This window comes from Betta splendens, chromosome 24 (assembly GCF_900634795.4).
Source record: "Betta splendens chromosome 24, fBetSpl5.4, whole genome shotgun sequence".
Classification (NCBI taxonomy): domain Eukaryota; kingdom Metazoa; phylum Chordata; class Actinopteri; order Anabantiformes; family Osphronemidae; genus Betta; species Betta splendens.
This window is the reverse complement of record NC_040901.2, coordinates 4,764,091-4,776,131: the sequence shown is the minus strand read 5'-3', so window position 1 is coordinate 4,776,131 and position 12,041 is coordinate 4,764,091. Positions and strand designations below refer to the sequence as shown.

The 12,041-nt window shown below is 49.7% G+C and overlaps 1 protein-coding gene across 3 annotated transcripts in view; it reads right to left on the bottom strand.

Annotated features, from left to right (window-relative positions):
* The window catches only part of ches1 (checkpoint suppressor 1), a 41,981-nt gene that overhangs the window by 26,045 nt on the left and 3,895 nt on the right, over nucleotides 1-12,041 (bottom strand). Inside the window, exon 1 of one of the 3 annotated variants that reach the window (XM_055506618.1) lies at nucleotides 7,417-8,385. The exons of the other annotated variants lie outside the window; for them this stretch is intronic. The gene's annotated coding sequence lies outside the window, so the exon portion shown is untranslated. Of the gene's footprint in view, nucleotides 1-7,416; nucleotides 8,386-12,041 lie in introns of those variants that run through there. 3 annotated transcript variants of the gene reach the window in all.

The following is a 12,041-nucleotide window of genomic DNA, read 5'->3' as shown; positions in this document are numbered from 1 at the left end:
AGGATGAAGAACAGATAATAGATTTTATCACACCGAGAAAAAGAGTAAATATTAAACGGTGATAATGATATTTACAGAGCAAACATTGACTGGACCGTGTATTGGAAATGTCCCTAAATAACCAAATTATGGAAAACTAGGCATTGACAGTGAAAATAATATTGGCATATAATGTTTTAATAGACAGTTTGATGCTTGTCTTATACTAAATATATCATACTAAATTTGCCAGTGGAACCACAAACCGGAAAGAATATCAGGTTGCAGAACACTGGATCAATGGATCCAGAGAGTTGGCGAAATGTGTCTGATAGAAAACCTGACGCAAGCTGTAAAATTGCAAGAAGCCCATGAAGAAAAAGTGGGTCAAATGGATATTATTCAAAAGAATGCAGGCAGGCAACACTGTGGGCCAGATGGAAAAGACAGAGACCCGTTAGACACACAAAATGTTTGCCTTTTTGAAAATATATCGTGCGTCGGATCTGTCGATGATTTCCCTGAGCACTGAAGTTTGTTTACAACAACAACAGCAATCGTCTTTAGTCTGACGCTAGATTCCAGCTGAGCTGAGCTTCAACAATGGTGAATATTTGTGGGATCAATACAGCGTGTTGGTTGTAAATCCACTAAATTTACTGTGTTATTATTTAAAAATCCAAGAGCTAATGGCTCAGAACCCAATGATCCAGTCACCGTTTGAAAAGCACTCGGTTGGCAAGCGACCAAATTTTAATGGATGGAAATGAGGACTGAGGAGGATGAGACGAACGCAAAGCCAGCGCACGCGGTTGTTCTGCAGAACGCCGTTGACCTGACTTGACCCCGTTGACCTCTGGAGCCCCTGGAGCCGCTACCAGCGTTTACACGGAGAGGAGGTTAACGAACTCCTCCGAGAGCCGCCGTGGCCAAAGGCTAATTGACGACGCAATCACCGCGCCGCATTCATGCTGTCGCGGACGCCCGTCTCAATGGCGAGGTCCGCATATTCACCCCCCCCCCCCCCCCCCCCCCCTCCTCCAAACCCCCCCAGCATCCGCCAGACTCGCAGCCTCAGAGCCGGAACGAAGCACTTCAATAATGCGCTTTGTGTCACCGTCGCGTGCGCGAGTCTGTCGGAATAGTAGCCAAACCGACTTTCAGCAAAATCCCCGAGACATTAAGTTACAGATCCCCCCCCCCCCCCCCCAAACCACATCTGTGCAAAAAAATTAAAATAAAACCAAGACAGATTATGACACGCTGTCAGCAGCAGGGCCTCGGCGGACTGAAGCCACTATTACAACTTTGTCAATTTGATTGCAGCCTGTGACATATGTTGCATGTCACATCCCACCACGTCTCACTTTCCTGTCAGACTTCACTACACAGCCCAATAAAGACAGAAAGACCCCCCCCACACACACACACACACCACCACCACCCCCCCAGCTCAGGACAGAGTAGTAATAGTAGTGTAGGAGATAGCGGCAAAGAATGGAATAGTAGCTGGTAGGAGTTATTACTTTGCAGAGGGGTGAGCTGAACCTTGTGGCTCCTCTGGCCACAGTGATAAAGCAAAGAGTCAGATGCACCGAGGCAAAACTAATCTGGAGTTTTGATGACAAAAGGACGACCTTTATCCCTCCTACACATGCACCGGATGGAGGACCAACAGTGAGAAGGAGAAAATGAGAACTCTCTGAGCGAGCGGAAAATAATAACTCCTGTTACATGTATGTCACCAGCAGCTGGAGAAGCCTTGTGATGTTCTCCATTTCCAGGCCGTGAAATCGCGCTCCCGCTTCCTCTGTATTTCCTGGTTTTTCCCCGGACGCAGCGGGGAGCAGCAGGACCAATAAGGTGTGAGCGCCTGGCTTTTATGTGGTCCACGACGGCAGAGTTACGGAATAGAGGTCGCGGGTCAGGGTGTCCCACAGCACTGAGCCTGACCCCATGGGTCCCGGATGCCTCTCCGAGCTGCCTTTCAACTCGAAAAGGTTATTTATACCTGCATACTTGCAAAGCTGGAATTGAACTAACCTTCAGAATCTAAATACAGTATTAACACTGCCAAGTCAATTCATTTATTGCTTTTAGAGAAATCAGATTTTCATTGCATTTTTTAATATATTATTAAGTGATTTGAAACTCTCTAGCAATTTAAGCTAGAGTAGCAGTTGTGACGCTTGGTAAAATAAAATTAAAAAAAATAGATAGAATAGAGGAAGATTAACCTCATTCTGCCTTTACTCAATAAATATGAAGATCCATCCTCTGGGTACCGTGAACATCTATGTAAAAATATCATCCAACGGAGAATTGTGAGGATTTGATTTCTCGATTTCATGTAAATGAAATTAAGTTTGGAGGGACTGGGAATTTGATCCAAGTAACTCACTGAATGAATGTCATACCTGCATAATTGAGATATTAAGTGATAATGAAAACAGTTGCTGGCTGCAGCACTGCTGTAATATTTAATTTCCACATGACTAAAGTTGGCAAGGCTGCAATGCGCACAACATGAGCTACTTAATCATTGGGGCTTAGGATAAAGGAGGTCAGACCTTTGCTTCACACCCTCAATATTTATAAGTTTGAGTTCTAAGCCTGTTTTGCAAGAGGATTAAACATTATCCCCTCTGTCTATTGGCAAACCCACTAAACAGATAATAAGCACATTATATACAGTATATTTAGGTGAAGCAAGCCCCAGAACTTTCAAACTGAAAAATGAGAGCAGCGCAGGCATCAATGAGGCCACTGCTGATATGAGAACAACGCCATGCACGGCTTTACTAAAAGAGCAGATGCACGCAGTCTGTAGGAGGCACCAGCCGAGAGAGGACATGTGTAATGTACGGCGCGAGAAAATCAAAGATTGCCAGTGAATAATTCAAGAGGACGCACACACACACGGACACACACACAAACACAGAGCCTCTGTCGTCCAAAGTAGGCTAACTGACAAAGCAAACAGATATTTGCATCAGAGCAAACACAGAGTAAGTTTGGTGTGATTCATCGGCAGCCAGCGATCATGAAGTCACGCTCAGCCTCGCTCTCTGAGGATGGAGAACAATCAGACCCAGACACCGATCGCACGCGTTCCAGACGCACACGAGCAGACCGAGTGTGTGTGTGTGTGTGTGTGTGTGTGTGTGTGTGTGTGTGTGTGTGTGTGTGTGTGTGTGTGTGTGTATTTGTCCCCTCCTAATGTCCTAATGCTGCTGCTCTCGGTCCCTGTAGTGTGTGTGTGTGAGTGTGTGTGTGTGTGTGTGTGTGCGCGTGTGTGTGTGTGTGTGTGTGTGTGTGTGTGTGTGTGTGTGTGTGTGTGTGTGTGTGTGTGTGTGTGTGTGCGACAGTCAGGTCAAGCTTAAAAACAGCCCTGGGCTGTAGACTTCCATGACTTCCACACCGCGAGCCAGCACGCGGCCACACGGCGGCACCGGCTCGTCCAGCTCCTGGCTCATGCAGGTGGTCCACTCTTGTCCCGGTCCTCGGCTAAAGCCAAGACTGAATGTCCTCCACTGGTGGGAAAATAGCTGAACTAAACACACTTTACTCACTTAAAAAGTGCAGCTATTCAATTCTGGATTCAGTAATTAAATCCTAGTGAAGATGAGGAAGATAAGCGTGTCCGCCTTGGCCAGGCCCCCCCCCCTCCCTCTAAGGCCTCCCTGCCTTTTCTGTTTGACAGTGAGCAGGTCCCTGTTGGCGCTCAGTGCTCTTTACAATATTGTGGGAAAGGAGAGAGAGAGAGAGCGGGCGGCTGAGTGAGTGACTGAGTGAGTGAGCGAGTGAGGAAAAACAGAGCAGGACTCTGCCAGAAACACTATACGATATCAAAGCGGCCGGTGCCGAGCCAACAGGGCTTTGATAGCGTGCGGGGAGGGGTGCGGGTCAGAAGAAATGCTCAGTGAACTGTTTAGAGAAGGGACCGTGATCTATCGGGATCCCCACATTGAGCGGAGAGCGGGGAGGATGGAGCTCTGAGGTAACTGGATGTCCTGCGGTCTAAAAAATGAAGTAGGGCTTCCTCTCTGTGTCTGCCTGCCGCCGTCTTTCTCTCTCCCCTCTGGCTTTTCCACTTATCTTTAACAAACAGCAGCTCAGGCTCTCAGCCACTGGCTGACAGTTTGTCCTGACAACAAAACACCATGGCAACAACCACAGGGAGAGCCTGTCCGGCTCCAGAGGTCCGCCCTCCTCGGCTCCTTCCGCCGCGCTCCGCAAATCTGGCCGATTTCAATCAACGGGGCCGGCGCGAGCTCGGGGTCGAGACGCCGCGTTTATCAAAGAGGGCGGATCGAGATCGAAAAAAGCCGCCGGCGGAGAAATGTGTCAGGGATGCGGAGGAAAGAGGCAGGAATCTGAGCGACACGGCGAAGGGGGAGGACGGGGGAGTGAGGCAGCAGTTTGAGCTATACGGGCCTCTCCCCCCTCTGCTGACGACACGTACAGCGCTTCTGCTGATGATACAACTCTCCTTACATCCTTCACTCCTCCCTCCCACTCCTACAAGCTGTTTTTAACACCGCACAAGATACCTTATGTCAACCGAAACGTGTTCGGAATGCTGACAAAACAAAAATCCGGCTGTTTACCGACTCACAAACGGGCCGGAAAAAGGAGGAAGACGCGGGGGATCACACAACTAGCGAGGACGAATGAGAGGAGACGGACGATATTAGCCACCGGCTAACGACGCTCAAGCTAGCAGCTGTCTTGCATTAAGCGTTTTAAACTTTTCTTCTTTTTAAAATATAAAAATCACATCGTCTGCATATCTGAGATAAGCAACACTGTTACGTTAAAGTTCTGGGCTAATCACACCCGCCTGTCGACTCCATCAACAAGTTACCAGTCTCACCTGAAGTACACAAATTTCATGTAACACCTCATTCGGCACTTGTTGTCTGAAACCATAAAAATAAAAGCTTCAATAATTCATTTAACACTATTCACATGTCCAAACACACAGCTGTGTTTGGATTAGAGCTTTTATGGAACATTCTTATATAGTATTCAAGCCCAGAAAGTCATCAGGGTGTAAAACTCTGGATTTGACTGTCTGTCAAAATATCACAAATGCCTTAAAGTCACTTTGGAGGTTTATTTTCCTCCACGATCACTATCAAAGGATAGTGTAGGGCAGGTTTGACAAAAATAGACCTGGACTGTAACTCTGCAGTGATGGATGGTCTGGGTTATGAAAGTATCAAATCTGTGCGATTTGATTTAGTTGCAGCCCAAGATAAATAGAGGAAAAAATGGGGAAACTAAGCTGCATAAAAGGCTTGAAATAAGGCTTTTTTTTTTGCCAGGCACTTGATTATGTTGTTTTCCATCCACACGCCATCACCCCGTCTTGTCTTAGCCACTGTAGCGCTAAGCTGCAGAACAGCCTGCACCTCTGCCTCTCATCACCGTCGCCTGACAGCGGCCTCGTCCACCGCTCGGCTTATTCCCCGCCACATTTCAAAACACAAACACGGAAGAGGCCGCCGCGGGTCGGCCGCTTCAGTGTTCCTCTCACATCGCTGCTCAAAAGTAGGTGGGAAAATTACTGTTTGCAGTCCCGGGATTTGTTTTTTTATCCGTCCCTCAGGTCGGAGCTGGATGGAGTCGAAGTGCCTTTGTGCGATCGGCTCCCTCCTCGTGGATCCGGCTGCAAAATTATTTAAAGCTGAAAGCTCTCTGGGTGAGTTTACACGGTTAATGAAGGTTCTTGTGGCAGACTCAATAAGGAGCTGTCTTCGCTTTGTTTAGTCAAGATTTAAATAGGTTTGGCGCCGGGCCTGCAGGTTTGACGCTGAAGTGGTGCCTGTTGGACGGCTTCTAAACGGCGACGTGGCTTTGATTGTATTTTGCTTCTACGTTTTTCAGTTCTAGGCCTTTATTGCACGTCTTGGCCGGCTTCCCCCAACTGCCCACTTGAAATAATGGTAAAGGAATTTTTGGACAGAATCACGTTCTCACATTCATAGGAGTTTATATAAAACACTGATCGAGAAACTAGCGCTGAATAAGGCAGAGGATGTAAATGACAGGAGTGGACGAGAAAGAAAGAGGGGAGGAGGTACAAGAGAGAGAGGGTAGTCGTGTCCTAGGGTCATTAGCAGCATTTTGAAGTCACTGCGTCTTTTCAGCGTATGCTGTTTGACAGGCCCTGCCAACAGAATTAGGGTTGAGGGATGATGAGACGTGTAACTCTGGAAAGTCTGGACTCGACCCACGCTTACAGTACACACAGAAAGAAAAAGATCATGGAGGACAAGGGGGGTGATGGGTAATGATAACCCCGGTCCAACCCAAGACGTGGTCAAGCACTGGGGAGATAACTCCTCGCCCTCCATTTCAATGCACTGAGCCCCCTCCTGTGAATGAACTGAATTCCCAAATTCCAGGCTTAAGATAACGCACCTGGCTAAATTGACACTCTTTATAATTCTCCAATCTCTTTGTAGATATTGATCAAAGAGCTGCTTCGCTCCTGATGCGCAAAACGCGGGAGATGTGAGACACGAGAGCAACACACAATATGGTCCACATTAAGGTCTCTGATCTTCTATCTGGGGCTTTCTGCTACATTCCTTTAGCCAGGGGGTGACGTGTGGGGGAAGGGGGGGGCTGGCATTGTCTATGTGGGAGCCGATCCGTGACTGAGGTGGAGTGGGGAGAACCCTGGCGCTGACGTTGGAAACGGAACCAGCGGGAAGGTGCCGCTGCAGGTTCAGCACCTGCTGTGGCCTTGTTTCAAGCCCAGCATCGAGCCACATCTGATCGTCAGCAGAACCCGATCACAGTCCAAAGGCAACTGATCCGAAGCAACTGGGAACCTTTCAACTGGGAACCTTTTTTTTACCTTTCAATCCTTTTAACCGCTCTTGGTTTCCGACGAGGCGGCTCGCGAGCCGAGTTCTTGGCACCGAGTGCGGGTCGCCCTATGGATCACCAACCGCCTCGGGTTAACACGCTCCACGAGCCGCCTCTATAGGGGCTCAGTCACACTTTGCAATGCGCGAGAAGCAGATATGATCTAATCATTCATCACCACAACCTGCTCTTCACTCACGCTCACATTCATTTTTTCCACTCTATGCGCTATCGCAGCTCCTCCAGTGGAGAGTGGGCCTACTCTATGTTTTGGTGTTTGCCGCTCTAAAAAATGAACCCTTTAAACGGCACAGCGACGGAAAAAGGCCGATCCAGTTCTGATCCTGGTCTTAACTGAAACTATCCCACAGACATGTCGGGCCAACAGCTGCACATCAGCAAGTTGAGACACATTTGCAGGGGGCAGAGTGATGCCCAGATGCATTCTGGGGGATGCAGTCAACGTTCTAAGAGATCAGCCTGGGGTGAAAGCGGATCCTACCCAGAAACAGGTACACGACAACTGGCTGCTGAAAACGTGTTGGCGATCCCGACCTGCGTATTTCCAACAGCGCCGGAGCAGCTGAGGGCGGAATGTTCCTCTGAGGCAAGGCGTTCCACTAATTCAGCAGGCGGCGGGGGAAACTCCAGCGCTCACGCATGCCCACGTAAACACAAGGCGCACATGAAAAGACAAAAACCAAGCGTATTGGTGTGTGATTATGCTCAGATGCACTTGTTCTCTCTCTCTCTCTCACTCGCTCTCTCTCTCTCTCCCCTTTCGCTCATTTCCAGCCGCTTCCTGCCTCTCCACGTCTCATGCCACATTCAGAGCATGAACACCAGGAGTCAGCAAGTCTGGAACCGGCTGCTGAATATTCAGCCCCGCACTTCCTCTTTCTCTCCATCCCTGTCTTCCTCCACTTTAAACCCCTCCTTCGTTTCCCCTCTCGCTCCACTTCCAGCTCGGCTTCTCCCTCCGTTTCCCGACGCAGCTCCGCCGTCGCCGCTGCCTCCGCTCTCTGTGCTCCACTTTCATTAAAGGGCTCTCCTCTGATAGCCCTTCATACAACACTTAATCATCATAACAATAAGAGCACTCGCTCTCGCCGGCGAATCACCTCGAGGGGCCGGTCCTAAAGATCCTCCGCTAACTGATGTCATTAACTGGCGGGCGCCCCGATTGGCGGGAGCGGCCCGGGAGAGCCCGCCCCCAGGTGTTTGACGGAGATCTCGGTGGGAGCACGCGGGTCGGACAGGCCAAGGACGTTCCTCTGACGGGGAAGAGCGGCGAAAAACGCACGCACACGAGGCGCTCGCTTGGATGTACGTGAGCACAAAGCAAAAAGCCGGAGACAAGGAGCGTTTGGTTTTTGCAGACGAGAGAGAGAGATGAATAAGACGATTGAGTAAGGAGGAGGGAGGCTTGAATAACTGTATTTTACATGAATGGATCTTCAGGGAAATGACTGCTCCGTCGCTCCCTCTGCTCTCTATTTTCAGCTGTGATTTGACAACAGGGTTGAGTGAGTGTGTGTGTGTGTGTGTGTGTGTGTGTGTGTGTGTGTGTGTGTGTGTGTGTGTGTGTGTGTGTGTGTGTGTGTGTGTGTGTGTGTGTGTGTGTGTGGTGTTCATCTTGGCTGATTGAGTCTTTGCTGCTATCATGCTGTGGAAGTGACAGCGTGCCACGTTGTGTTGTTGTGTGCACAGGGAAACGCTGGTGGTGGCGGTGATGACGGCTCTACGCACACACACACACACACACACACACACACACACACACACGCGTGCGTGCGCACACTCGCCCCAAAACCACCGTGCAATCACAGCTGTTCTCGGCTGCTATGCGGCATTCGCGCCATCAGCTCAGATAACACACGTGCGCGCGCGCGGACGGTAACACCACACTTGGCAAGGTCGGAAGGTCACAGGGGTATTGTGACAAAGTTGCCTAGCAACAAACACGGGGCACACATCGTTTCCAGCGCGGTCTCCCGCGTGCTCTTGACCAGATCCGAGCGCGGCCGTGATTAATGCGTTGACAGGCGATGATTGTTTTGCACCTGGCTTTCGGCATTCGCGGAGAAATGTGTTGAATGTGCTGGTGCTTCATTATGCGCCGCCATAAATCTTGCACCATTGTCAGCGCTCCGCAGTGAAACCAAAAGGTACAGCAGCACACCCGCTCCTGATGGCTGGAAAAAAAAAGGGGGGGGAATATCTTCTGTATACTTTAGGGTTGTGCATATTTTATGAAGTGAGTTCCTGTGTAAATGTCTCACGCACGGCAGGCAGGCACTTGTCAGCTGCGGCCTCAAGTTTTCGTCGAGCTTAAAAACTGTAGCAGAAGCGCGAAAAAGTAAAACTGCTGCTGCTCAAGTCCTGAACCTTCCTGAACTCTTTATACTCACAGACGTGGCCTCCTGCGGTACTCCGAGCGCCTGCAGACACTGAGGACAGTTACAGGAAAGTGACATTGGCTTTAACTTAGCTGGGTCCATCTGTGCACTAGATTCTTTATAGCTTATTGCAGGAATGGACCTATATAAAGAGTTCTGCAGGAGATGCAGTGTATTGGTTCTCTGTGACATCGTAACCATGAGTTTGACATTTTATCGCATGCACATACACAAAAACATTAGCATTAAATATGTGAGTCATCCACAGCAAAACTAGAATTACTGTCTCAGTCGTCTGCCTCTGCCGAGCAGTCGAGTTGCAGTTTACATACATGTCTGCCCAGACGCCATTAGAAATTCTAATCAGACGTCGTTAGAATTCATCCGAGAGTCCAAGTGTCAGCCTGTGCCAGATGTAATGCAATTCTCCCCAGGCTTCCCTGAGACGACAGCGGGGCAGGCGTAAGGTCGCCGCGACCTTGACCTTTGACCCTTAAAACCGAATCAGTTTATCTCGGCGCCCGAGCAAACGTTTGTCTCACATTTGGAGAGATTCCCTCTGGACGTTCCTGAGATTTGCGACGATCGAGTGGAGAACGTAACGGGATATATAAATAAGGAGCCTGCTGTAGACCCCGTGATTATGTTTGGTATAAAACACTGACAATAAGGAAGTTCGGTCCAGCATTACTCAAATCAAAGTACCACCTGCACTTTAAACCATCAGAAAATCAATAGGAGGCATTTTAAAAATGGAGTCAAAAGCAGTGGCCTCTGTTGTTGCTTTGGTAAGTGATGTCACATGCCGGCCGCTCGCGCCGCTCCGTCTCTTTCCACTGCGCGCAGCGGAACAAAGCGGAGATGGCAGAGAAACCCATCTTTAAAAAGAAACTGCACAGTGTTGTGGAATAATTTGGAAAACTGTCACAGAGAGTGAATCCTATCTCGGAGAATGCCAGTCACGCACGCACACACGCACACGCACGCACGCACGCACACACACACACACACACACACACACACACACACACACACACACACACACACGGGACGTTGGTGTTTACATCATATGGGAAGGTATTTTTTCCCCTCACACTGCCAGGGAACAGGCCCACGCATGGACACACAGACGCTGACTAAGGCCCTAAGACTCCTGGGGGGGAGGGGGGGTTATGGGGCATGTGTACAAATGTGTGTGTGCATAATTACCGCAGTCATGCATCTGTGTCAAAGCTGCTAAAGCTCAAAAGGTTGAGTTGCATTTGTGTCCTGATGATCATTTTATTAGAAAATCTGCACATTTTCCATGTGTGTGTGCATCTGTTTACACCCTTCGTGTGTGTGTGTGTGTGTGTGTGTGTGTGTATGTGTGTGTGTGTGTGTGTGTGTGTGTGTGTGTGTGTGTTACTACTCTGTAAACTGTTAAGCGACCGTGTGTTGTGGTGTGATTTCCCTCCGGTTTAGGGTTTGAGGTTAGCGAGAGACAGAGTGGAAGCGGGCGGCAGGAAGACAGAGTGTATTTGTGTTGTGTGTGTGTATTCGGGTCTGTTAAAAGCTCGCCGTCCGTCCATCCAACAGTGGCTGATGTTCAGAGCTCCCACCACAACACAACTGGCCGACCATTCACGCCGAGACACAAATAGAGCACTCCTCGTCTGCATCTCAAAGCGAGCTAAAAACAGATACTTTCGTCGGCCCGACCGCCGAATGACGCTGTGTTTTCTTTCACTGAAATAAAAGAGCAGAGGAGAACCAGCGTCGTCGTCGCTCTCCCTTTTTATTCGCTGCCCGGCTGAGATTGTTGCAGCTCCTCCGGATGGGAAAGGTCAACCAGACGCAGACGGAGGGCAACAAGGAGATGGAGTTACCGGCTGCGAGACACCGGGGGTATCGCTTTCACACAGGGGCCGGTCTCAAAGGGGGTGGGGGGGGTCTGTGACGGGCGTTTGTGCTGCGGGAGCGACTCGCTAACGCGGCCCATCCAGTAGAATAAAGTATCTATTAGCTGCAGAGTTATTCCCCTTTAAGGGAAAGGAAGAAGGGAAAAGACGGGGAGAGAACATGTTATATAAATCCGACCTGAGGTCATCCTTGTCTCCACACATAATTATGCAGGCCAACACACACACACACACACACACACACACACACACACACACACACACACACACACACACACAACGTGTATGGCTGTGTCCAACTTATGACATCACTGTAGCTAGCCAGAAGAACAGGAGAGTCAGAGAGAGCCAAGCTGACGTCATCCCATTCACTCAGTGTCAATTACGTAATCACAGGGTCCAAAGCCTGTGGGACAGATATGCTGTGTGTGTGTGTGTGTGTGTGTGTGTGTGTGTGTGTGTGTGTGTGTGTGTGTGTGTGTGTGTTTGCGCGCGTGTGTGTGCGCATTCAGGGCAAGAACACATAATTGCAATCTCATGTGTGAGAGCAGACATAAAATGAGGCGTGTTGATGACATCATGAGCGGGAGGCGGCCTGGCGCGAGCGCGGCAGCTGTGACACGCAGCGAGCGTTTGGCTGGAGAAGGAGGAGACGGAGCGCTGAGAACGGGAGTTACGCAACAGCGATCCAACTCCACAGACTTCAAAGTGCCTTTTAGGCCTTTTCTCTGTGCACAGTGAACACACGCATCTTGCTCCAGGAGTGAAGGCCACGGTGGAATCCGCACGCAGGCTGGTGTGGGTACAGTACGCGCTCGCTCGCTCGCTCGCCCCTCGCACCCCCTCACTTCTAAACAACGCTTCCTAAGGACAGGAAATC